We start from the raw sequence: 26585 nt of genomic DNA on the forward strand, positions 1-26585 counted from the left end.
AAATCCGAAGTGACTTTAGAGATCTCGTTAGTCATTTTGCTGTCAAGGGATGAAATATCACCCGAAACTTTCTTCTCTAACGATGCAATGTCTGTCGAAACTTTCAAAACATCCGAGGAAACTTGGGAAATTTCACTAGAAACCTTTTTCTCTAACGATGTGATCTCTGTTGAAACTTTGTTCTCTAACGCTGTAATCTCTGTTGAGACTTTCGAAATCTCGCCAGAAACTTGAGAGATCTCACCAGAAACCTTGCTCTCTAACGATGTAATGTCTGTTGAAACTTTCAAAACATCCGAGGAAACTTGGGAGATTTCACTAGAAACTTTGGTCTCTAACGATGTTATTGACGAAATTAAAGCAGCATGCTTGTCTTCAAACACGTAAGTTTCTGGATCATGACCCTCTTCTTTTAGTGCGTTCTTCAGACGTTCAACTAGATCAGCCTTTTTCCCAGTAGAACTCAGGTCCCTTTCTTCCAATTCAAGTCTCAGGTCTGCAATTGTTAGCTTACACAAGGAAGGCATGATCACACACTTTATTTATTACGATTTATATTTAGTTATTATTAAAGATTCCACACTGTATTAAACCGAGCTTATATTACTTATTTATTTTTTTATCCACTTCTGACCCATTTGTTGGATTATTACTGTACTGATTTATTTATTTGTGAACTATTACGCGAATTGACTTTTAATTATTATTAAATAAATAAAAGACTTACTTGAAATTGTTTAATTTATAACACTTACAATTTACCACTTAATTTTACAACAATATATCTAATTTATTTTATACTTACATACTAACTTATTTAATTCATTTGCAAATATTTATTTATCTACTTTAAAAATACATTTCAAACCCGTTCACAAAAACGTAACAATATAATATCGCGTCGAAATTAGTAACTGACTGGCCTGCGGACGAATTTCGGTTCTTTATATATACTTCGGCAGCGCTCGCCTCGAACGCCCTGGTAAGGTCTGCCTTTTTCTCGTAACGCCGAGAAGCTTCTGAAATAAATAGGCCGGGTTGTGAGCAGCATCATAAATAATGTCACAATAGATTACATTTAGTATTGCAAGACGGCTCAAAATGTATTACAAATTGTAGGATATTTTTTGTCGCCTACCCGAAGTATATGTGTAGCCTACCCGCATACTGAGGTCACGAGCCGCCACTGGAAGATACATTGCTTTTGTCGCTGATACCGGCGTTTCAAAGTGGTTTCGTGTGAAAAGAGAATCGCTACAGTCGGGATCGGCGACAATCGACTAAGCTGAAGTTGTAGTACACCAAGGAAATAAGGCAAAAATATACCACGTTTAGGAAACTTGAGCAGCCAGGTTGCAAATGGGTTTTTTGGATACTATATACCTAATACATTATAAATACAAAAATGCCCGTCACAGTTTGGACGAAAAATTTAGTTCTTAACAAATAAGGGCCAAAAATGAGAGTTTTTTCGTTTAAATCGCTACAGGTAAAAATAGGGTAATTAAATGTCTTATTTATAATATTTTTCTTTGAGTAGATAAGCCAAGGTTTAAAATAGCGTTTTTTGAATTTTTGTTCGATTATTTGTTGCTTCGGATATTGCAAAATAAAACTAAAATTTAGAAAATAAAAAAATTGCTATAACTTTTGCGAAAATGAATTTATGACTTTCATATTGCACGGAAAGTTGAGTCAAACAGTCCATACAATGCACAAAGAATTTTAAGACGACGTGTCAATTAGTTTCAATTTTATTCAATTTGTTTTTCCCAAAGAGCTTTTTTTTCGCAATATTATTGTTCAGAAAATGATAACGATACAGCAATTCTGTGAAAACAACGTGAAAGAAGAATAGTCATATTTTCAACTCATTTAAAAAAAAATTATTAAAAAGTCATTTTTATCACTCAGAAAACATTTTACTAAAATGGAGTCATTTTTGGCTTATAAACAATTTGAAGAACTTTGTTAATATTGACTCTAGGCTAAAACTACAATGGAATTTGAAAAACTGGTATTTTTATACGAATTTTCAAAGAAAAACTTTTGGCCTAGATTAATTACGGTCAAAGTTAGCCACTTTGTTTATTTAATTGACGGCTACTTTGTTTATAACAATTAAGCAACCTAACTAGAGCCATTTTGAAGTTGAAGATATATAGGTTATGTGTTAAAGGTTGAGTGAGCTTTGAACCTCAACAGAGTGGTTAAAAAAGCTTTAAAAATGCTGTCCGAACGGAATTAATTCGTGGTCAGTGGAGGGGAATTACTAAAATACGTGCACTCAAAAAATGAAACTGATTCTGCAAACATATGCTGCGATTAATATCGCTGGAGCTTGTTGATGGATTTTGATCATAATTTTTTAAATTTGTATGTACTCGTAGTCTTATAGAGTACGTTATTTACACACAACCCCACCTAACATTACAAAATGTTAGGGGGAACTCCCCTTATCACTCAGGGATATGAAAAATAGATTACGACTGATTCTAAGACCTACCGAATGTACATATATAATTTCATAAAAATCGGTCAAGCGGTCTCGGAGGAGTATGGAAACTAACACTGTGACAGGAGAATTTTATAGATGCAAATATATAGATGGCTATTAACAAATAGGGGTTGGTGATAGAAGAGTGAAAATTAAGGGTTGTGTGTATTTTTTATTTCTACATCATATAAAATTAAGGTAGATAGTTTTGTCCAAAAAAATAAAAAAAATGTGAGGGGGCAACCCCCCTTATAACTTATGGGTATAAAAAATAGATTAAAACCTCTTCAACGTCCTACAGAATAAAAGTGTAAAATTTTATAAAAATCTGCCAAGCCGTTTCGGAGTAGTATGGTAACTAACACTGTTACAGAAGAATTTGATGTATATAGAAGTAACTGCGAATTAAATAATAAAAGTGGCTAACTTTGAACCTAACTAACCTAGGCAAAAAGTTTTTTTTCTGAAAATTCGTATAAAAATATGTACCAGCTTTTGATATCCTAAAGTAGATTTACTCTATAGTCAATATAACCAAAGTTATTCAAATTGTTTAGAAGCCAAAAATGACTCTATTTTACTAAACTTTTTTCGGAGTGAAAAAACGACTTTTTAATGATTTTTTTTCAATACTTTAAGAATATAACTATTATTTTTGCATGTGGTGTCGCATGTTCTGGTCTTATAGTGTCGCAAAAAATAAATTGGGGATAAACAAATGAAATAACTTTTAAACTATTTGACCAATTGCTTTGGAATTTAAAATATAATTTAAGCACCAGAAGTCTCAGCAATTCGTGTAATAGGAAGGTTCTAAGGTAATTTTTACATAGGTTATGAATATTTATAAAAACTCAAAGTTTATGATTTATTTTGCAATTTTCTAAGCAACCAGCAACCAATAAGGATAGACATATTCAGCGAACGACATATTGAAATTTTTTAGACGATTCATGAGTTTCTTACTCTCAAATTTGTTTAAAATGCTTAACTTTTTGGTTATAGACGAAAAAAGCGAAAATTTACCGTTTTTTGATCATCATTTGTTTATAACTATGTACTTATATCATCAAAATCGGCTACAGGAAACATATATGTTATTAATATAGATGTCCATACTACTTAAAAAATTTGGTTTCGGCCTGGAGGGGATTGTGTTACCAACAGGATATTTTTTTTCTTATTTCTCTGAACTATTTAAAAATGAACATTGATATGAAATTTATATAAAAAAAATAGATTTTCAAATTGCATATTATGATACATTTATTAATAAGTTAAATAATTACAAACAAATCTCTAGGAGATAAAACCATTAAATAAACAAATATAAATCGGTGAGAGTGAGGTTGATATCAAACGACGAGATTTTCTTAAAAATAAATTAGTGTCTATATTTTATCCTTATTATCCTTACCACTTCTGTATCTGTAGAGTAGGGAGTGTGAGTCAAGTCCCACAGCACTTAGGCCAAAATTGACCCATTGTACATCCTCCCAGGGGGTTGTCGTCCTTAGTTCATTATCCATCCTGCCATTTCCAGGAAGGTGGACAAATCACCTGGTGACATCTCCCCTATATCGGCAGGTGTAGGCCAAGGCTCGCCGAACGCATACTCTCGTATTGACGATAACTCCGGACATTCACATAGGACATGTTCGACAGTTTCGTCATCTCGTTCACACCTCCTGCATAGAGATGTGTCTACTAGCCCCAGTGTGTGGAGGTGTTTTCTTAGTTGACAATGGCCAGTTAAAAAACCAACTGTCAAGCGTAGGTTTTTGCAATAGCACGCCTAATAGATAGCATGCTCAACGACCGAATGTTTCAAGTAGTGATGGGCACAGATATCAGCCCACCAAAGAAACTTAAGAATGGCCTACCACAGAAATCAGTGCTCTCTCCACTACTATTTAGCTTATACTTAGCAGATATGCCGGAAACACAATCAAAAAAGTTCGGATACGCCGATGACTGGGCTCTCACTACACGATGCAGAACACTAGAAACGTCTGAAGAAGTTCTGACGACAGACTTGTATATATTGGGCAAATATTTTCGCAAGTGGCGACCTCAACCAAATGCATCCAAAACAGAAGTTAGTGGCTTTCACTTGAACAATAAACTTGCTGGAAAGGAACTCAACATACGGTTTGAAAATACCACACTTACCCACAACAAAACACCGAAGTACCTGGGCGTAACACTAGACAGAACGCTATCATTTAAAGAGCATTTAACAAAAACTGCCCAAAAGTTAAGTACAAGAAATAACATCATACAGAAGCTCTGCGGTACCACCTGGGGAGCATCGGCTTCCCCTCTCCGCTCTACTGCCTTAGCCCTTGTTTTCTCGACCGCTGAATATTGTGCTCCAGTTTGGCTACACAGCCCACACGTAAAAAAGGTCGACACTCAGCTGCAAAGCACTATGAGATTGATAGCTGGTACAATTAAATCAACTCCCACCCAATGGCTTCCAGTATTAAGCCACATCCCACCTCCACATTTACGACGAGTTGACGCACTTACACGTGAATACAAAAAGATCATGAACAATATAAATCTGCCGAACCACCAAGATACCGAGAATGCACGAAATACCCGTCTCCGCTCTAGAAAACCACCAATAAAAACGGCAAGAATGATACATGAGGAGTTGAACATCACGAATGCATGGTCCCAAGAATGGAACGCATGGCAAAATAACATGCCCTGCATTACCCACAAGCCACCAGGTTTTGATCTTCCACGTAAAACATAGTCCACTCTAAATAGGATCTGAACCAGATATGGCAGATGTGCATACATGCTACATAAATGAGGAAAGAACCCGTCTCCTCAATGTGACTGTGGGGAGAACCAAACCATTGACCACATTATTGAAGAGTGTCCCTCAAGATCCTACAATGGTAGCCCTGAAGACTTCCTGTTTGCAGCTTCAGAGTCAATTGATTATATTAATATACTTGATGTTTGTATGTAACTATTTAAAGTTTGTCATATACCTATATTACTAGTGCTTGTAATTTTGTTGCTAAATGTGTTGTAATTGCCATACGATAAATAAATAAATATAACGACAGAAAACCACAAACGCTCGACTTTTTGCAGCTGACTTCGACTTCAAAAAGTGGTTTGTTTGTAAGCGACCTTACATTTGAGTTCGTTCAGAGAGCGTCATAAACGACCTTACGTACGTATCATTCTCATTAGAGATCCTCAGATGGAGTATAATATGATATGACTACCTGAGAGGTACCGACATAGCCAGACATGGTGATAGGTTGGACAGTGGCAGCTGGCTGTTACAAAACTGACCATGCGGCGAGAATGATAGCCACAGAAACGGCACATATGCAGCGGTGCAGAAGGCAAAGGGAAACCACTGCACTATTTTCCAAGAGAATTTCTTCCCATAACGATGATAATTTTGGTAAGTTAAGATGGAATGTGTAGCTACCCGACTCACGCTCGGCGCCATCTCGGTTCCGGGTCGGATGGTGTGAAATTTGCTACCGGCTGCCAAGGTGTGAGGGACCAGGCACCTGGCAGAAATTGTGCGACTGAATCCAAATTTTCATTTAATTTAAGAAAATGTCAGCGAATTGGTACATGGAACGTCCAGGGACTGATCCAAAACCCTGGAAAGTTACACATCATTGAAAAAGAAATGGCAGACCACAATCTTTCGGTACTGGGACTCTCAGAAACTCACTGGAGAGGAAAAGGGCATTTTAAAACAACTGCTGGCAACTTCGTCTATTTTTCAGACCCAGATAACAAAAGAACAAATGGAGTCGCAATAATTGTACCCTCTAAACTTAACGACTACGTAATTGGATACAATACCATTGATGACAGGATAATATCCCTTAAAATGAGAATATCCACCAATACCCTACACCTTGTCCAGGTATACGCTCCTACAACAGCTGCACAAGAAGAAGACATCAACAGGTTCTATGGTCGTCTAGAAGAAACTGTTCGCGCTATTCCGAATCGTGAACTCGTCATAATTTTTAGAGATTTTAACGCCAAAGTGGGGTCATCTAATGAAAATATTGAAGAAGTGCTGGGCAAAAATGGACTGGGACAGAGAAATGAGAATGGCGACCGTCTAGTGGAGTTCTGTGTAGAACAACATCTTACAATTACAAACACGTTATATCAACATCATCCACGGAGATTATACACATGGCGCAGCCCAGATGGACGAACAAGGAATCAAATAGACTACATCCTAATAAGATCGAGATGGAAGTCGTCGTCCATCAACTGTAAAGCATTTCCTGGCGCAGACTGTGGAAGCGATCATCAACTCCTGGTATTGAACGTTCGACTTGGTTTCAAAGTCCCCAAAAAACACTTCAGAGAAAAGTCATGTCTCTAAGTCCATCAAAAATCAATGACTTCCAACAAAACCTAGAAGATGCTCTTTCTTTAGACCAAGTAGATAGTGAGCCTGAGAGCACTTGGATCTATCTCAAAGATAAGGTAATCGAGGCTGCAAAAGACTGTGAGGCAGCGGTTTCCACTGGCCGTAAGCCATGGATTTCCGATATTACGTAGACTGTGATTCAACGCAGAAAAGAACATAAAACTAGATACGGAACAAACGATGAATAGCGTTATCGAGAGAAATCAGAAAACAGTGCCGCAAAGATAAAGCTGATTACATCTCTCAAATATGCAGAGAGATAGAGGAACATGGCTGTCGAAATGAACCGAGGGACTTATTCCAGAAGATCAAACTCCTTACCAGAGAATTTAAACCTCAAACGTGGTCTGTAATAGATAAGGAAGGTAATTTAAAGACCGATACTGATGAAATATTGGAAACATGGCGAAACTACTGTGGCGAGCTATATAAAAATAACGAGGTATCAGTAGAAAATCAGTGGCCTTCTGACTACCCTAGAGAACCTACTGTCTTACTTGCTGAAGTCAAAGATGCAATTAAATCACTAAAGAGAAATAAATCCCCAGGCATTGATTCAATACCATGTGAAATACTATAGTTACTAGGTGACAAAGGATTACATATCATCCATTCTATCTGTGTCGCTGTTTGGAATTCAGGTAAATGGCCATCTGATTGGTGTACCTCAATTTATATCCCACTACACAAAAAAGGAACTACTACCAGATGTGAAAACTACCGCACACTGTCACTAATAACACATGCTAGTAAAATATTGTTGCATATCATCAAAAACAGATTAAAAACCTATCTACATTACCAAATACCTCAGGAACAAGCGGGGTTTGTAAAGGGTAAAGGTACAAGGGAACAAATCCTGAACCTGAGACAACTCATTGAAAAGTCTAGAGAATTTCAAGTACCTATGATTATATGCTTCGTTGACTACCAAAAGGCATTTGATTGTGTAAGCTGGATAAATCTGTGGTCAATTTTAATAGAAATGAGTGCACCAATGCACCTGGTGACACTTATTAAAAATCTGTACCAGTCTAATATAGCGACAGTACGACTAGATCAGAAGTTCTCAAACCAATTCAAGACCGAGAGAGGTGTTAGACAAGGATGCGTGTTGTCACCTGACTTATTTAACATTTATGGTGAACATGTCATGAGGATGGTTTTAGAAGGATGGGCCGGTGGAGTAACAGTAGCTGGTAGAAAAATCTCCAATTTAAGATTTGCTGATGACACTACACTTATAGCAGCAAATGAGCAAAAAATGTTTGATCTTCTGCGAAAAGTTGAGTACGAAAGCAATAAAGTTGGTCTGAAAATCAATAAAGCTAAGACAAAAATAATGGTGGTCGACAGATTTGACACTATTCAACTGACTAACATATTACAGGAATACCAGATAGTAAACACCTTTGTCTATCTCGGGTCTAGTATAACTAACGATGGTAACTGTGAAGCAGAAGTTCGGAGACGTATTGGTATGGCAAGAAATGCGATGAGTCGCCTAACTAAACTTTGGAAAGACAGATCTCTCTCTCTCTCTCTCTCAAAATATCAAGATGATACTGGTGAATTCCCTTGTATTCTCAATATTTCTATACGGAGCAGAGACTTGGACTCTTCGCGCATGCGAGCGCCAAAAAATTGATGCCTTTGAGATGTGGTGCTGGAGAAGAATGCTGCGCATACCTTGGACAGCTCATACCCTAACAACACACAACATTCCAGGAATGTACTACCAAAGTTCTATCAATATTTGAATGTCCTGGACATTTAGGGAACATTCGGTGAACATCTGTTTAAATTATTCCTGGAATGTTACCATAAGACATTCTGTGAACATACTACCAATGTTCCTATATTTTAAGTTGCGAAATAATACATACGTGTAACAGATACAACATTACTTATAACATACCAGACAAACTAAGTGACACTTTAGGCCTACAGTGCAATAATATGTCAAATTTAAAGAGTTTCCCAAGTTCAATTAATACAATATTATAAACATACAAATGTAATAAAAATTATTGTTCGCGAATATTCAATTTGGAATGCGATTTTGTTAATAAAAAAAATACTTATAACTTATGCAAAACCCAAGAGAGGCATTTATATTTATTTCTTTTGCGTTCATTTTCAAATTCGCCGTGCATATATTTTTGTGCATGGCGCTTGAGAGGGCATCACGTGACTAAAAACGACCAACCAACGACCTCGCTTCGGCCATCTTGGCATCTTCATACTCATCTTGGCCACCTTGCTTTGCCGTGGGTGGATCGTTGTTTGTATTATTTGTGCTTTTTAAGAATATTTTTTTAATTCGGATACTTTTATAATAGCTTTAATAGTATTATTAACATAGTGAATAAAATGGTGTCCTGTTTTTAACGCAGTTGGAGTAGCAGAAACAAATGTAGATAAAAAATCTGCAGGAATAACGTTTCAATTATGACAGAAGCTCCAAACAAATGACTGTGAATGAAAAGCCCTATTAAAAGGTTAGTATGCAAATATGTAAACGAAGGCATGCCCTGTATTTCAGAAAATAAATTAATACTATTAATACCCTAATAATACTATTCATAAAAAATCTTTTAAGTAACCTAGATATAACAAAGTGAATAAAAGGCATAAATCAGAAGAATTATTATTTTATTTTATAAGTTAATAATTGGTCATATCCATTTATTATTTTAATAATAATTGTGAATAAGCCACAAACTTCGCTTATTCCTAAGGGGCCGTCCATTAATCATGTGATGTTTTTTTGGCATTTTTTAACCCCCCCTCCCCCTTGGTGATACATGGTGAGGTTTAAAACTAACCCCCCCCCCTACCCCCTATATCACCTGTATTTTTAGTATGTATCTACAAAAATTCTTCCTTTGTATATTTTTGTTTCCCGTTAACCAATAATTCATTAAATTCTTTTTGAGCGACACCAGGATTTTTTCCTTTCTTATACTCTGTAAATAGTTCTTTATACAGATCACTTAGCTTAGACATTGTGATGAAAAAAGTACGAAGTTAAAAACAGTTTAAACGCATGTATTCAGTGACACAACAACGGAATAAAACTGACAGGATTTTGAGAATTTCCAATTCATCAGATAGTAGGTAAAACACATGTTAAAGACTAAAGGCTCATAAATAAAAAGTCGGAGAGGGCGACAGAGTCCCGGTCAGTATTCCTATTTAGTGGAAACATGTGCTACATTCACAACAAAACGATTTGAAATGGGTCGCTTCTTATCATAACATTCAGCATAATTTGGGTGGAACCAATTTGCTGGGTTGTGTATATGAAAGACAAATGGATTTTTTTTTATTAGTTACAGCAATGCTGCTTTCGATTTTTGTACGCATTTGACGAAAAAATAAATACACATAAGGGGCTACGTATCGGGCATTTTCCGAAAAAAAAATACACGTGATATATTACTACACCCCCCCTACCTCCTTGTGATGTTTCGTGATTTTTTATGGACCCCTCCCCCTCCTTTCGAGCATCACGTGATTAATGGACAGCCCCTAACTAAAATAGTAAATAGAGATAATAACAATAGGATTTGTAAAACTAAAGTAATTCTTTTTGCGTTTTTGCTAATGTATGCCTTTATAAATAGGATGGTAGACCACACACTATAATATGCAGTACCAACTAATGAATACACAGAATATTATAGTCGATTTGCTAAACTCAGTCTCAGTACTACTGAGTCTCAGACACAACTGGCTAGTGATTTTAGTAAATAATTTTGCCAATTTGGTAAAATTCGCAAAAAAAAATAATAACTAAATAGTTAATAATTACTGTAATTTTGGCAAAATTGGCCAAAAACAAAAAAAATTACGTACTAAAATCACTAGCCAGTTGTGTCAGAGTTTGGGGAACCGACTATACTAATAAACAATTTCTAAGCTGTTTTATAATATTTTGTGAGTCCATTAATCATATTTTTTATTTAAAACTAAAATTTGTTAATAATGCTTAGTAATGCATATATTTTGTATTTTTAGCTTTCCAGAAGATCCTGCGAAGAAGACATGAAGTATAGATCAGATTTGTTAATAGAGGAGTATGTTCAAAACACTTTTTAGAAAAAGATATTGACAGAACTTCACTTTCATCTGTTCGTTTAAGAGACTGTGCTGTTCCAATAGCTTATGTCACACAGGTATATGCATTTTTTTTCTTGGTTTTAACATCTTTAAACGCGAAATACGCAATAGCTTATCGAATTGATGCCATGTTATTTTTCTTTATTAAGGTCTTTGTTTATTATTGTGCATGTGTATTAACAACAGAAACATTTTTGGTTATTCTTTATTTTATTTTATATTTTGTCATCAAGTGTTCAGTCAATGTATGTAGTTTTCTTATGTACACCTTTATGGGTTTATACCTGGTGGATGTATATTTCAATAAATAAATAAATAAATAACCTAATTAATAATACAGTCTGTACAATATAGATACTGTTGTAATTCATTATCTACATCGGAGATCTAAGTTGACATTGTTGCCCAACTGCAAAAAATTTTTGAATTCATTTTAAGTCAAATATATCACATAATTATTGCGAAGTAGATTATACAACAAAACAGATTAATATTCAATGTAAATAAATAAAAACATCAGAAATAGAAAACAAGAATTAAGGTATAATCTTATGTTACAGTTATTAAGGTACCAAGGGTATTATAAGGATAATAACGCTTGAGGTCAATGGTGTTTTTAACAAGGGCCTGAGGGATATACGTTGACCGAAAGCGTTATTATTATAATACCTGTGGTGCCTTCAACGTTTAATGTCTGACTAAATTATTCTTTATATGCGAAAAATTTGAATGAATTTTGAATTGATTAGTTTTTAAATAAGTACATTTACCAGTAACAGTAGTAACATAATTGTGGTAACCATAGTTTTACTTAGGTTGATATTTGTCAACTTGACAGTATCTAAGTCGTTATTTAAATTTAATGCCCAAGGGCGTTATATCATACTTAACAGACTTCGAAATGTCATTATTTGTCAAATAATGTACCAGTAGGACATTAAAGTAAATAATAAAAACAATAAATATAATGAATACTAAATACTTATTTGTTTGTGAAAAATCTATTTCTTTGTGGCTTTTTTGTAATTAACTATTCTAATGAGGAAATAAGCCACAATTTACTTGAAAAAATAATTTTATTAAGGTTTCTACTTCCACGTCGGATGTCGTTGTCAAAATACAAAATGTTCATTATTATTATTTTATTTATTAAATATTATTTATTATTTATTTAAATATTATTTAATATTTATTTTTTTATTATTATTATTTATGCGTATTATTACCTGTAAATAATATTTCTTCTGATTGTTAATTGTAAAGGATAGAAAAATTACCTTTTATTTTATTTTCTTTTAGAATCAGCTGAGAGAAGTGGTCTACAAAAAACCAGAAAGGAAACGGAATATGTGGCTACGAAAAGCAAAAGAAAGGTTTACAAAGCAAATGTGACACATTTTTTTATAATATTTAGGAATGTCAGTAAATTACATTAAAAAATGTATGTAAAGATTTTTTGCAATAAAAATGTTTATATTTATCAAGGATGTATTATTTGGTATGGCCACATATCGTCAGTGATGTGACAATACCTCCTATCTGTTTTTTTCAAGAGATTTGTAAGATAGACTAAAAACTTGTTTCGGCCACCTCCTGTTTTCATATATTTTTTGACTTGTTTTGCAGTAAATTCAACTATCTATTTACTACAAAAAAGTCAGAATACGTACGAAAACAGAAAGTGACCTTAAAAAATGTTTTTCGTCTCCTGCAAACCTCATGAAAAAACATATAGGAGGTATTGTCACATTACTGACGATATATTTCAGTGAATGTCTAAAAAATATACTGTGAATGTTCAAAGAACGTTCGTAGACATTCATGGAATGTTCTAACAAGACATTCGGTCTAAAAATATACTGTGAATGTCCAAAGAACATTCATGGAATGTTCCAACAAGACATTCAGTCTAAAAAATAGACTGAATGTCCAAAGAACATTCGTAGACATTCATGGAATGTTCCAACAGAACATTCTAAGAATATTTAAAATGCTGACACAGCACTTTCCTGGGACTTTCCAGGGACATTCGTGTGCATTTGGGGACATTCCAGGAATGTTTTCAATGTCCTGTGTGTACATTCTAGGAACATTCATGGAATGTTTTGTGTTATTCGGGTAGGACAAACGTTTCCATTCTAAACCAACTCAATATTAAAAAAGGCTGTCCACAATATGTCTGCAACGAATTCTGCAATTCTTTGGTCACGTGGTTCGCAGAGGTGACGACAGTTTAGAGAGATTAATTGTTTCTGGAAACGTTCCGGAGAGAAGATCAAGAGGACGATCACCAACTAGATGGTCTGACCAAATAAAGCATTCAGCTGGAAACTCATTCTGCGAAGCTCTTAGAGCAGCTGAAGATAGAGACCAATGGAGAAACATTGTTAGGAATATTGGAAGAAATCACGATCCTCAGTCATGGGGAAACGACAGGAGAGAGAGAGAGAGAGAGATATATATATATATATATATATATATATATATATATATATATATATATATATATATATATATATATAGAGAGAGAGAGAGAGAGAGAGAGAAAGAGATAGAGAAAGAGAGAGAGAGAGAGAGAGAGAGAGAGAGAGAGAGAGAGAGAGAGAGGGAGGTACCGACACAGGTAATCATGTATACACCCTCTGAGGATCTCAAATGAGAGTGAAACCTACGTAAGGGCGTTTATGACGGTATTTGGAGGAAATGAAATAAAAGACGTCTCTTAGGTTCATTTTACTGAGAATTATTTTGTATTAATTTTACTCCTGAGTATCGGCACCAAGTTTCAATGGAATTTGGCCATGACGAATAGGCATGTAGTGAGGTGCAAATTTTAAACTTCCCCGTGTCTTCTTTTATGTATCATTCGCATGGTTTGTAAGTTTGTAATAGAAACCACGAATAGGCGTAACCAGAAACTTGGTCTCATTAGAGGTTTTATTTCTCTGGAAATTAAACTTCATATTGTTTGTCATAAACGTTGATCATCCTTTATGGTATAATTATCCAAAGAGTAACATAAAATGATGACGCATGCCCTTTTCGACAGAATGCCATGTTGTTCTTTAGTTTAGACTTTCTTTCTACTAAATTGAAAGCTTTGATGTAGTCAAAGGACCTAATAACATGTGTTGTAATATTAAATTATCTATCATATCATATTTTATGGTTCAATTAATATACCTAATATACCTACATTGCCGCAATATGCATTTAAACCATATCGTAACACCAAAACTATCTTGTTTTTTGTTTATTTTTGTACTTCGATAAAAATAAGTTATTTTTAAAAGATCTTAATTACAATCATGCTAATCTGTTTTAAAATTAAAACCATTATACTCTGGGCTAATTAGCAAAATTCATGGAAAAGTTATTTACCAGCAATTTTATTGCTGGAATCGAATTATCAGATCCTATATATTAATAATATAGGTATGCTAAGTCCGCAGATAGTTTGCTACTTTTTATATAAACAAAATGGCGTCGACAAATCGTATTTTTTCAATTATTGCTCTATAACTCCGAAAATTTTAACCTTACAACAAAAACACCCAAATAAAAATTCACCGCAATTAAATTCTGAATAAAGATATGTTTTTCACGATTTGCTCCGACGAAAATTTTCCTCGGAAAATGCGGGTTTTCCTAACAAAAACTCTAATTTTCAAATAAAGTTTTAGGTAAGTAATTATTAATCAATAATTAAATAACTTAGCGACATCAAAGCTTTCTTGGTATAGATTGTAATTCCAGAAGCCGGTGAAAATTAAGCGAATATTTTAGCAACAGTTCAATTGTTAATTAACAATTTACGATCGCAATTATAACCAAAATAATCATGATAAATTGATCAAACTTATAAAGATTATAAAGATGAGATGCTTATTTAATATTTTATCGACAAAATATAAATTTTTCTTTTTTTTTGCATAATCTTTAAATTTTGAAAAAAAAATATTTATAATACGCTGATCTAATTAGTAAAGTACAAAGAAAGGTTATTTACCAGCAATTTTATTGCTGGAATCGAATTATAAGATCGTATATATTATTAATATAAGTATGCAAAGTCCGCAGATAGCGTGCTACTTTTTTTATAAACAAAATGGCGCCAACAAATCGTATTTTTTTCAATTATTGCTCTATAACTCCGAAGATTTTAACTTTACACCAAAAACACTCAAATAAAAATTCACCCCAATTTAATTCTACATAGAGGCATGTTTTTCTCGATTTGCTTCGACGAAAATTTTCCTCGAAAAATGTGGGTTTTCCCAACAAAATCTCGAATTTTCAAATAAATTTTTTGGGCCAGTAATTATTTTTCAGTAACTATATAGCTTGGTGAAATAAAAGCTTTCTTGGTATAGATTATAAATTCAGAAGCCGGTGAAAATGAAACGAATGTTTTAGCAACAATTCAATTGTTAATTAACAATTTACAGTCGCAATAACAACCAAAATAATCATGAGACATTGATCAAACTTAGAAAGATTATAAAGATATGATGCATATTTAATATTTTGCCGACAAAATATAAATTTTTCATTTTTTTGCATAATCTTTAAATGTTTTAAAAAAAAGTTATAAACAAATTAACATTTTTCAGAAATTGTTTATTATATTATAATTTTAAAAAATACTTAAAATGCGTATTTCAAAGGTCTTGAAAATGAAGGCTCTAAAATTGTTTTCCAACCATTTGCAAAAAAGTTATGAAACAGCAAAGTAAATATACGATTTCTTCGTTGTTTATAATTTGTTTTAATTGTTTCAAAGCTTAAAAGTGAGTCTATGGTACAATCGAATTACTCACAAAAAATGTCAAAAATTAGTGCAATTGTTATATTTTAATCAAAGATTAAAAATACTTTTTTTTGTAATTTTTAGCGCAAAAGTAGGCCTGATACAGAGTCGGAGCTAAAATGTTCACTCGAAGCGACTAACACGCAGCATACATTATTTATTAAAAGTGTACGTCGCGCGGCCGATCGTCGCTCCGAGTGAAAACTTTAGCTACAGTACTGTATTAGTCGACTTTCGCACGTGTAAATTACAAAAATATATATTTATAATCTTTAATTAAAACATAACCATTAAACTGATACTCGATATTTTTTTGTAAATAATTAGCTTGTACTTTAAACTCACTTCTACGCTTTGAAAGAATTAAAAAAAAATTATAAACACCGTAGTAATCGTATGTTTATTTTGCTGTTTCATAACTTTTTTGAAAATGGTTGCAAAAAAGTTTTAAAGCATTCATTTTCAAGATATTTGAAATGCACATTTTAGCTATTTTTTAAAATTATAATATAATAAAAACTTTCTGAGAAACGTTAATTTGTTTATAACTATTTTTTTAAACATTTAAAGATTATGCAAAAAAATTAAAAATTTCTATTTTGTCGACAAAATGTTAAATAGGCATCTCATCTTTATAAGATTTCAAAGTTTGATCAGTGTATCATAATTATTTTGGTTATTATTGCGACCGTAAATAATTAAGTAACAATTGAATTGTTGCTAAAATATTCGTTTAATTTTCACCAGCTTCTGGAACTATAATCTAAACCAAGAAGGGTTTTAAGTCACCAAATTATTTAATTATTGGTAGATAATTATTTATCTAAAACTTTATTTGAAAATTAAAGATTTTGTTGGGAAAACCCGCATTTTCCGAGGAAAATTTTCGTCGGAGCAGATCGGGAAAAACACGTCTCTATGCAAAATTTAATCACGGTGAATTTTTATTTGAGTGTTTTTGTTGTAAAGTTAAAATCTTCGGAGTTATCGAGCAATAATTTAAAAAAAAACACGATTTTCGGGCGCCATTTTGTTAATAAAAAAAGTAGCACACTATCTGAGGACTTTGCATACCTATATTATTAATATATAGGATCCTATAATTCGATTCCAGCAATAAAATTGCTGGTAAATAATTTTCCCAGAAATGGCCTATTCTCCGATAATCAGCCCAGACTATTATGATATCGTGGCTAAGTTACCTAAATACTTTCAATAGGGAACTTGCATAAAATTTAAATTCGAAAAAATATTATAAATCACAACAGAACATAATTTAAAACATGTATCAAAGAAAAAAAGTTTTGTTTGTCTTTCGTTTGGCCCCTAAAGACGATTAAAAATTCAAATTATACCAGATAGCCCAAAACGGGTCGTGACGTCATTGGGTTATATGTTTACATTCTGCAAAAACAAAGTAAACAAAATTGTATATAATTGTTGAATGGGTTTCATTTAATTCATTTAAAATTGTATATAATTTTAAATTAGACATTATAAACGTCAGTAGAAAATACAGTTATGTAACGTTACAAGTGTTTTTGATCGTTTGAACTATTCATAAAAAACTTGTACTTTTACAAAATGGTTCTATTTTCCATAGTAAACCTTCTTTCATTGCCTTCAAAAACTGTATCAAACTCCAATCTCAACAAACTGGTATATATTATTACAATGACATACGATAAATGTCAGAATATAAATATTTTCCTCTTATTTTGCGACGATGAACTGGTCAAATACCCATGTAGGAGGAGGCCAATAAACTAAAGAAGGAGAAGAAGATTATAACTAAATATATTATCCATAAACATAACAATCTAGTAAAACTATGTGACGTTACGGGTCGTTTGAACTATTTTAAAATACAGAAGACTTTAAAGTACTTCTAAGTTATTATGAGTTTTTGAAGCGTGAAATTTTGGAAATCTCATTTTTGTACAAATCTGAACATTATTATGTAATAAAAAACGCTGGACGGAAGGGTCGCCCGAGAACTTTATCGTACCGATCTATTATCGTTATGGTACTAGATACTGGCATTCTATAAAAATAACAAAGTTACTCGTTATTTTGATATTTTAGAAACACCTTCTGTACTTGAAAGTATTTTATGGTTCTACACATCATTAATCCCTGCATTTGAGAAAATGTTCGATGCCATATTTCGGGGACACACTATAGATGTATAGATTATTGCATAAATTAATAGAATATTATAGTCATATTTTCATTTCAAATTAGTTCATTTTTCTGAGAAATTAATAGTTTACAATATTTGCATTTCATTCTATTTCGATTACGCCAGTCAATGCGCGAGATTAAGAACAAGATATTATCTCCGAATTCTATCCTACTGCATGGATTTTAATGATATTTTGGGAGTAGTTCAATCTCATAATTCAAAGTCTATCCTATATACTATGGCGCTTTTATCATGGGAGCGGTTCCCACCACTTCTCAGGGGTGAAATATTTTTATTTTCGAATTACATGGAGAAAAAGAAAGATTTTTAAGAAAATTTAAAAATTCATTCTATAATTTGATCACATTTTTTACAAAAACCATTCATTTTGAACTCGTTTAACTTTTTGAAAGTAGAAATAACACTATATTAAAAGGTATTGCAAAAGAAAAACAATGCTTTTAAATTATGGTGGATGGAGAGTTAAATGTATATACTTTTCATTTTTCCTTAAAGTACATTAGTCATATATTTTTTTGCACCATATCTCGCTTAATTTGTATGTAACCGACATTTAACGGTGCTCGTTTTAAAGGCCTTTTCAAACACTACAAAAGGTGATGGTAGTATTACACACCTAAAACCTACCGTTCCTCTGTTATTTCAAGTTGAATACACCAATTTGAGCATGCACCAAAAAACAAACTATTTTCACCTACCATATCTCTTTTTGTATTATAAATAGAACATTTACGAAGGAACGAATCTCTTTATTTTATAATGTAAAAAATGTTTTATATGGTTTTTTTAGTTCGATGCATAGTTTTTAAGGTATTCACAAAAAATCCGTCCGAAAAGGTGTCATTTTTCAATGAAAATGGCCAATTTTCAACTACGCATAAAGGATCCCCCAAACCAACGCGAAACTTTCGCAACCGCAACCTACGCGGAATCGCGGCGAACCGATATTCACGGCGGATTATGAAGGTGTTCAGACCACTTTGCGCGGAATCCGCAACGGTCGCGGCAGAACAGCGTTCCTTTCATGAAACGCTGCATGCACGGTTTTTTCCGCTACCGTTGTAGTTTCGCGTGTTTTAAAATGGTTGTTACAGAAAAACTCATTGAAATTGTTAAACAATATCCTATAATATATGATTTAACGGACGAAGATTATAAAAATATAAGAAAAAAGGATAAAGTCTGGAATAGTATAGAGTTAGAATTAGGAGAAAATGATAAGTTTTCATTATATATTATAATAATATTATTAAAATTTGCTTGCATAGAGATTACGCCCACTTAAAAATTTGGTCATTTTTGATGTCTTGTATTTCCTAAACCTGTTGGCCGATTTAAAAATATAATTTCTTCACATTTGTATGGCGAATAGTCGCGTCGGCTTTCGCGTCAATGTGGGGAACCCTTGTCCGCTACCGCTCCGCCTGCGAATGTTCCGCTACGGAAAGTTCGCGTCGCAAAACTTTCGCGTCGGTTTGGGGGATCCTTTTCTCAAAAAGTATTGAGTTCTCAAAAAAAGTATAAACCAGTTTTTGCTTAGAAATAGGTTCTTTAGCCACTTCCGTGCTTATTTTGACCAACAAATTTACCACCCCCTTGAAGAAGTGGGAACCGCCCCAAGATAAAAGCGCCATAGTATATAGGGTAGATTTTGTTTCTTGAGCTATTCCCTACTAACTGAAAATATCAAGTATATCAATGTAGTAGGATGGAATTCGGAGCCAAATACCCTCATTGACTGCCCTACAATAATGCTCTGCTATGATCGCGTGAGAGAGGACACATATAAGATTATAGCAAAATTTCTATTTACCGTAACTTTTCGAGTTTTTGAGCTACAGCAATTAATTTTATGTCATTGGAAAGGTAATTTTGCATTATTTTAAAATATGTAAAAATATATAGGGCGTATTTAAAAAAATTAAGATTTTTTATTCATTTCCGGTTCAACCGGAAGCGATATTTTTATTAAAATTTATTTTGATAATAGATAATAAAGTACCATATATGTCTGCAAAATTTCAAATTTTAGTTTCTATTAAGAAGGAAGTTGCGGGCACTCGAATATTTTTTTATAAAAAACTCATAACTCCCCTCCTATGGGGAGTTAAGAAATCTGACTAATGTCATTCAATTTACCGATAGGATATCAAAAATATATCAAAAAATAAATAAATTCCTTGGAGCCATTTTTGAGAAAATCTAGTTCAAATGTATGTCAAATTTTGACCCCTTAAATATAGGCAACCCGTAACTTTTTCTGAAAAACGATAACATCCTTCTTATAGCCCCATCTTTAGGCTATATAACGACTTTTTCAAATTAAACTTATCTTAAACAAGTTTTTAGATAGATAGGGAAATGTGTCGGGTGGGCGGTCGGCCATGTTGGCCGCCATTTTGAATTTGGAAATGTCAAATTCCGTATTTTTATTTACCTATCGATGAGCTTACTTTGAGTTGAATTTCATTCATTTCGGTCAAAATTTGCAAAAATGGGCCCTAAATAACCCCCCTATTTCGGCGCCCCTTTGAGAGGTTTTTTTTTAAAAGCTTAGTTTCTCGACAAAGTTCTCTTAAACTTACTCATACCGAATTTCATAAAAATCGGTGCAGTAGTTTTTGCTGGGCGGTGGCGACATACGTACGTACGTACATACGTACGTACGTACAGTAGGAAAAATGAAAGAATACCCATGAACGAACATATAAAACACGCTGTATTTTCTTGTCACCGTGTCACAAAGAAAATTGTCCAGTGCAAGTACATGTAACAATAATTATTACATGTACTTGCGCTGGCCAATTTTTTGTGTGACACGGTGACAGGAAAATACAGCGTGTTTTATATGTTCGTTCATGGGTATTCTTTAATTTTTCCGACTATACGTACGTACATACTTCCGACATGTTTTTTTATTTGCTTTTTAGACTCAGGGGGACTCAAAACGTCGAAAAAAAGTGAAATCTAAAAATTTTTTTTTGCATGATCCTATAACTTTATCTATTATACTATACTACGTATATAGTCAGTGGTGTAGTGGAGCCGGAGCGGTCCGGAGCGTCGCTCCGGCACAGCTTTTGAAGGGGGAGCGGCGCTCCGGCTACGATTTTTTCAATCGAATTTTTTATATAGGACAAAAATAGATCTGAAATTGTTTTATTTAGAAAATATTGTTTTGTCCTTTACTAAGTAATTTTTACACGTTAGTTATCGTGGTTAATCAGTTAAGGCATACGCAGCTACGATTAGGTAGTTCGTAATTGTAAGCGCAAAAGTTGAGCGAGCGACTGGCAGACGGGATAGTTGATGGATAGACATGATAGACATCTCAGCGGTCCGCGCCCAGCACTACCGTGTCCGTGTCACCACAACCCTCCCCCCACCACGGAAGGAGGAATAGCCACAACAATATTGAAATATTGTGTCCTTCTTATCTCTCGCCTCTCCCCCTCGATTTCTCACCTCGGTAGAGGTATAGCTCCGGCACAGCTAATTTTACCACTACACCACTGTATATAGTACGATAAAGTAAAAATGTGCAAGTTCCCTATTTTGTATCTTATTAATGTAAAGTAGTAATTATCTCACAAACACAATAAACATTTTAACAGTTTTTGAGATAGATAAAATAATTTTGATACAATGATGTAACCCTAGAATTGAAGTGGCTTTACTTTCAATTTTGTACCTTATCTCATTGTGCTAATTAATGTAAAGTAGTAATTATCTCACAAACACAATAAACGTTTTAACTGTTTTTGAGATAGATAAAATAATTCTGATACAATTATGTGACAAAATTATGACAAAAAGAAACAAAATTATGACTATTAATTATAATTATTAGTACAGCCAAAAAAACAGTAAGATTAAACAAAAATAGAAAAGTGGTAGAATAAGCTGTACTGTAGCATGAAGTTTCATACTATATTTTTCGTATTTATAAATTTTAGATATTTTTAAAATCAATTAAAGTAATTTTATTATTTATTTATTATCTTTTATTTTATAATTTTAGTTACAATAATCGACTTACAAAGTTTCTTTCACTCTCACCGGCAAAATTAACCTCCCACCTTCAAAATGGGTCATTTCTGAGATCTAGAATTTCCTAGACATGTCCGATTTAAGTGATTTTTAATATGTTATAGCCTTATTCATTTACAATATCGCTGTAATAATATTGTTGCTAAACAGGTAATTTGTCATTGTATACCGGGTGTACCAATTAAACTTTTTCCCAAAGTTCGCATCACCCTGTGGAATATTCTAGCATTTATAAAATACTGAAATTAAAACCCAACTATAGCCTCATGTTTTCTCAACATCCTGTATTTTTATTCATTCGCTTATGTTGGACCATAAAAAAGTTAGGTACTTTATCAACTAGCCATGTTTTTCATCAATACAGGCTGTTGTATTTAAATAAGTTTGGAAAACAAGGGGTAATTCTGCATGAAAAAATAACGACAGTTTGCTTTATAAATGTATGTCCGCAAATGCTTCTTTCCGAGATAGGGGGTGTTGAAATTTTTCTTACAAACTGACGATTTATTTATTGTTTAAAACCTGTTGAGACATGTAAATGAAATTTGGTGTGTCGTAAGACGTAGTTACCTATTGTCTATTTTTTGACATACAATTAAGAATTTAATATTCACCATTGGCGCACATACGGGTAATCTGACCAGGTACGACCAAATTGATACGTTTTCAATATTAAAGAAAACACTTGCACTAACAGTATCGTTTCCTTGTAAAAATAAATCGCAAACATTTTGATAATATAATCGACCTTTAAAATGTCAGTTAATAATAGGTATATTAGACAGATAATTTCATACGTCAAAAAGTTAAATAACGATTACTTGTCAATTTTGAACTTTTTGTTGAAAAACCTTTATAAAACGTAAATTATTTTAAATAGTAATTTTTTTTGTTAGTTCATATAAGTTTTTACTGATAAGAAGTAAAGGTTCGATGGGTTGACCAGCCTTTAACTTCTTCTCGCAGTAATTGGATTGTTTTGTGTTGTGTTTGGACATTTAATTTTTTTCTGGTTTAACTTTTAAAACTCATTAAATTACTGATATTTACTCAGTAAAAACCAGTGAATAGTGTTTGTGAGGTTATCTACAATGGTCAATGATCATCCCCGATGATGGGGGAATACAAGCAAATGAAACACTTGATGAAATGAATTCTCTCACCGAACACATCGACCCTACCAACAGCAGTAAAAATACCACTGATAAAAACCAGCAAAACAGTAAGATCTTTAATTTGCAAGAACCTAACATTTATTCGGAATTTGTAAAGGTTTTTATCGAAAAAGTAAATGATCAAAACATTGGAAATTCACACCACATTGAAAATTTACACCTCATGTTAGTTGGACACATTCTTCACAAGAAACTTTGCGTTCAAAATGTATTAAGATTAGACAGGGAGGGTAAGAATAGAATTAGGGTACAATTAAAATCTATCAGAGATGCCAATAATCTAATTACTAACCCAAACCTTCAAAAAGAAAATTTAAAAGCATTTATACCTAATAATCTATTATCTAGGAAAGGTGTCATTAAGCATGTTGATACTATTTTCGATGAACAGTATCTTTTTAAAAAATTTCTATCACATGTAACAATCACCGATGTCCAGAGAGTGAAACGAAAAATCGTGTCAAATGGTGAAACAGTTTTGGTGCCTAGACAAACTGTGATTGTTACATTTTGCCATCAAATATTTTCATTAACTCGGTTTCATGTCCAGTAGAACCGTATATTTTCAGGGTGACGCAATGTTTTAAGTGTTTGCAATATGGCCATGTAGCCAAACAATGACGTAGCGTAACAACGCTTTGTATAAACTGTGGTAAAAAAGGGAAGAGTCTCATTCATGTCGCGAACCACAAGACACCTGTTGTATTTATTTTAAAATTAATACTCATAAATCTATTTCAAAAGACTGTCCATTTCATATAAAATAATATACAATTAAAAAAAAAGATGGCTGAAGATAATTTAACTTTTTCTGAAGCAAAACGTAATAATAATTAAAAATAAATAACCATTTTCAATTTCGTTGCAAAACGAAAATACAGCCGAACCATATTATAGTCCAATCAGAGAGTGCTGCAAGCACCTCTACCGGTTTCGAAACTTATTAGTCTCTCATCAGGAGGCACATATGCTGCTCTCCCTGATCCAACCAAAACAAACCCCAGAGTTCAGTCCCGGATTGCAACGAACGAAATGGCATAGATGCCCTAGCGGCAACTGCTAGCAAAAAGACTAAGTTTTCACTCTAATGGCATATAAAACAACATAATGCTATTCTACATCCCACCAGAATGAAAACAATGGGAACCTTCTCTGGTTACACCTCCGAGGCTTCTACAATTTGCAAGCCATACGGATGCTGAGACTAAGGAACATGATGGAATTCTACAATTTACAATTCACGTCCCATCTGCTCAGCGCGGTTAAGTTCCAACGAGAATGGTTCCCTTCATACTCCACACAGAGTAATTGTAAATCAAAAATAAATAACCATTTTCAATTTCGTTGCAAAACTAAAATACAGCCGAACCATATTCTAGTCCAATCAGAGAGTGCTGCAAGCACCTCTACCGGTTTCTAAACTTATTAGTCTCTCATCAGGAGGCACCTATGCTGCTCTCCCTGATCCAACCAAAACAAACCTCAGCGTGCAGTCTCGGATTGCAACGAACGAAATGGCATAGATGCCCTAGCGGCAACTGCTAGCAAAATGTTGTTTTATATGCCATTAGAGTGAAAACTTAGTCTTTTTGCTAGCAGTTGCCGCTAGGGCATCTATGCCATTTCGTTCGTTGCAATCCGGGACTGCACGCTGAGGTTTGTTTTGGTTGGATCAGGGAGAGCAGCATATGTGCCTCCTGATGAGAGACTAATAAATTTCGAAACCGGTAGAGGTGCTTGCAGCACTCTCTGATTGGACTAGAATATGGTTCGGCTGTATTTTCGTTTTGCAACGAAATTGAAAATGGTTATTCATTTTTGATTTACAATTACTCTGTGTGGAGTATGAAGGGAACCATTCTCGTTGCACTTTACCGCGCTGAGCAGATGGGACGTGAATTGTAAATTATAGAATTCCCTCATCTTCCTTAGTCTCAGCATCCGTATGGCTTGCAAATTGTAGAAGCCTCGGAGGTGTAACCAGAGAAGGTTCCCATTGTTTCCATTCTGGTGGGATGTAGAATAGCATTATGTTGTTTTATATGCCATTAGAGTGAAAACTTAATCTTTTTGCTAGCAGTTGCCGCTAGGGCATCTATGCCATTTCGTTCGTTGCAATCCGGGACTGCACGCTGGGGTTTGTTTTGGTTGGATCAGGGAGAGCAGCATATGTGCCTCCTGATGAGAGACTAATAAGTTTCGAAACCGGTAGAGGTGCTTGCAGCACTCTCTGATTGGACTAGAATATGGTTCGGCTGTATTTTCGTTTTGCAACGAAATTGAAAATGGTTATTCATTTTTGATTTACAATTACTCTGTGTGGAGTATGAAGGGAACCATTCTCGTTGAAACTTCACCGCGCTGAGCAGATGGGACGTGAATTGTAAATTGTAGAATTCCCTCATCTTCCTTAGTCTCAGCATCCGTATGGCTTGCAAATTGTAGAAGCCTCGGAGGTGTAACCAAAGAAGGTTCCCATTGTTTTCATTCTGGTGGGATGTAGAATAGCATTATGTTGTTTTATATGCCATTAGAGTGAAAACTTAGTCTTTTTGTAATAATAATTCTTCATATGCTTCCACACTTAAATTACAAAATAATTTTCAGATGTTATCTCATTTGACAGAACAAGAATTTCCCCTCCTATCACAACCTAGAGTTAGACCGCATCCACAACCAAAACTATTTTTGTCACAACCTATCCAATCGAATTCTATACCTAGACATGTGCCCCAATCTGAAATAAGAAATCCCAACAAAAAACGCAGAGCTTCGTCGCCCCCGAAAACTGTTTTAACAGATCAACCTATGTTTCCTTATAGATTTGACTCTGAAAATCCAATTACTTTTCCACCCAGAGAACAGTCGGTTCCAGAATTATGTGGTGATGAATGTTTAAAATCTTTTTTTGTAATTTTTAAAAAAGTAATTAATGAAGTTTCCTCTTTTGATGACCTTTCAAAAATTGACACTAATTTTATTAAAAATATTACTGATAATCATGATGCACAAATCGATGATGAAGAATATTGATTCAATTAATATTATGCAATGGAATGCCCGCTCTGCGGTTGCTAATAAACTTAGTTTGGTCAAAGCTTTAAATGATTACAAAATTGATATAGCTTTAATAGGGCTTTTCATCGATTGTCATTTGTTTCGAGCTTCTGTCATCTGTCGTCTAATATTAAGATATCTACGTCATACGTTATTGGTATTACCAATGATGCAAACCAAAGACGTATGACGTAGATATCTTAATATTAGACGACAGATGACAG

General features: G+C 33.7%; 1 protein-coding gene and 1 long non-coding RNA gene across 2 annotated transcripts in view; both read left to right on the forward strand.

Moving 5' to 3' along the window:
* Nucleotides 1–26585, forward strand: part of LOC126892258 (catalase) — a 540038-nt gene that overhangs the window by 134303 nt on the left and 379150 nt on the right. The gene's annotated exons all lie outside the window — the stretch shown is intronic.
* Nucleotides 9058–12500, forward strand: LOC126892273 (uncharacterized). Its single transcript, XR_007700754.1, has 3 exons — nt 9058–9439; nt 10962–11119; nt 12363–12500. It is a non-coding gene; the product is annotated as an uncharacterized LOC126892273 (long non-coding RNA).

This window comes from Diabrotica virgifera, chromosome 9 (assembly GCF_917563875.1).
Source record: "Diabrotica virgifera virgifera chromosome 9, PGI_DIABVI_V3a".
In the NCBI taxonomy this organism is placed as follows: Eukaryota; Metazoa; Arthropoda; class Insecta; order Coleoptera; family Chrysomelidae; genus Diabrotica; species Diabrotica virgifera.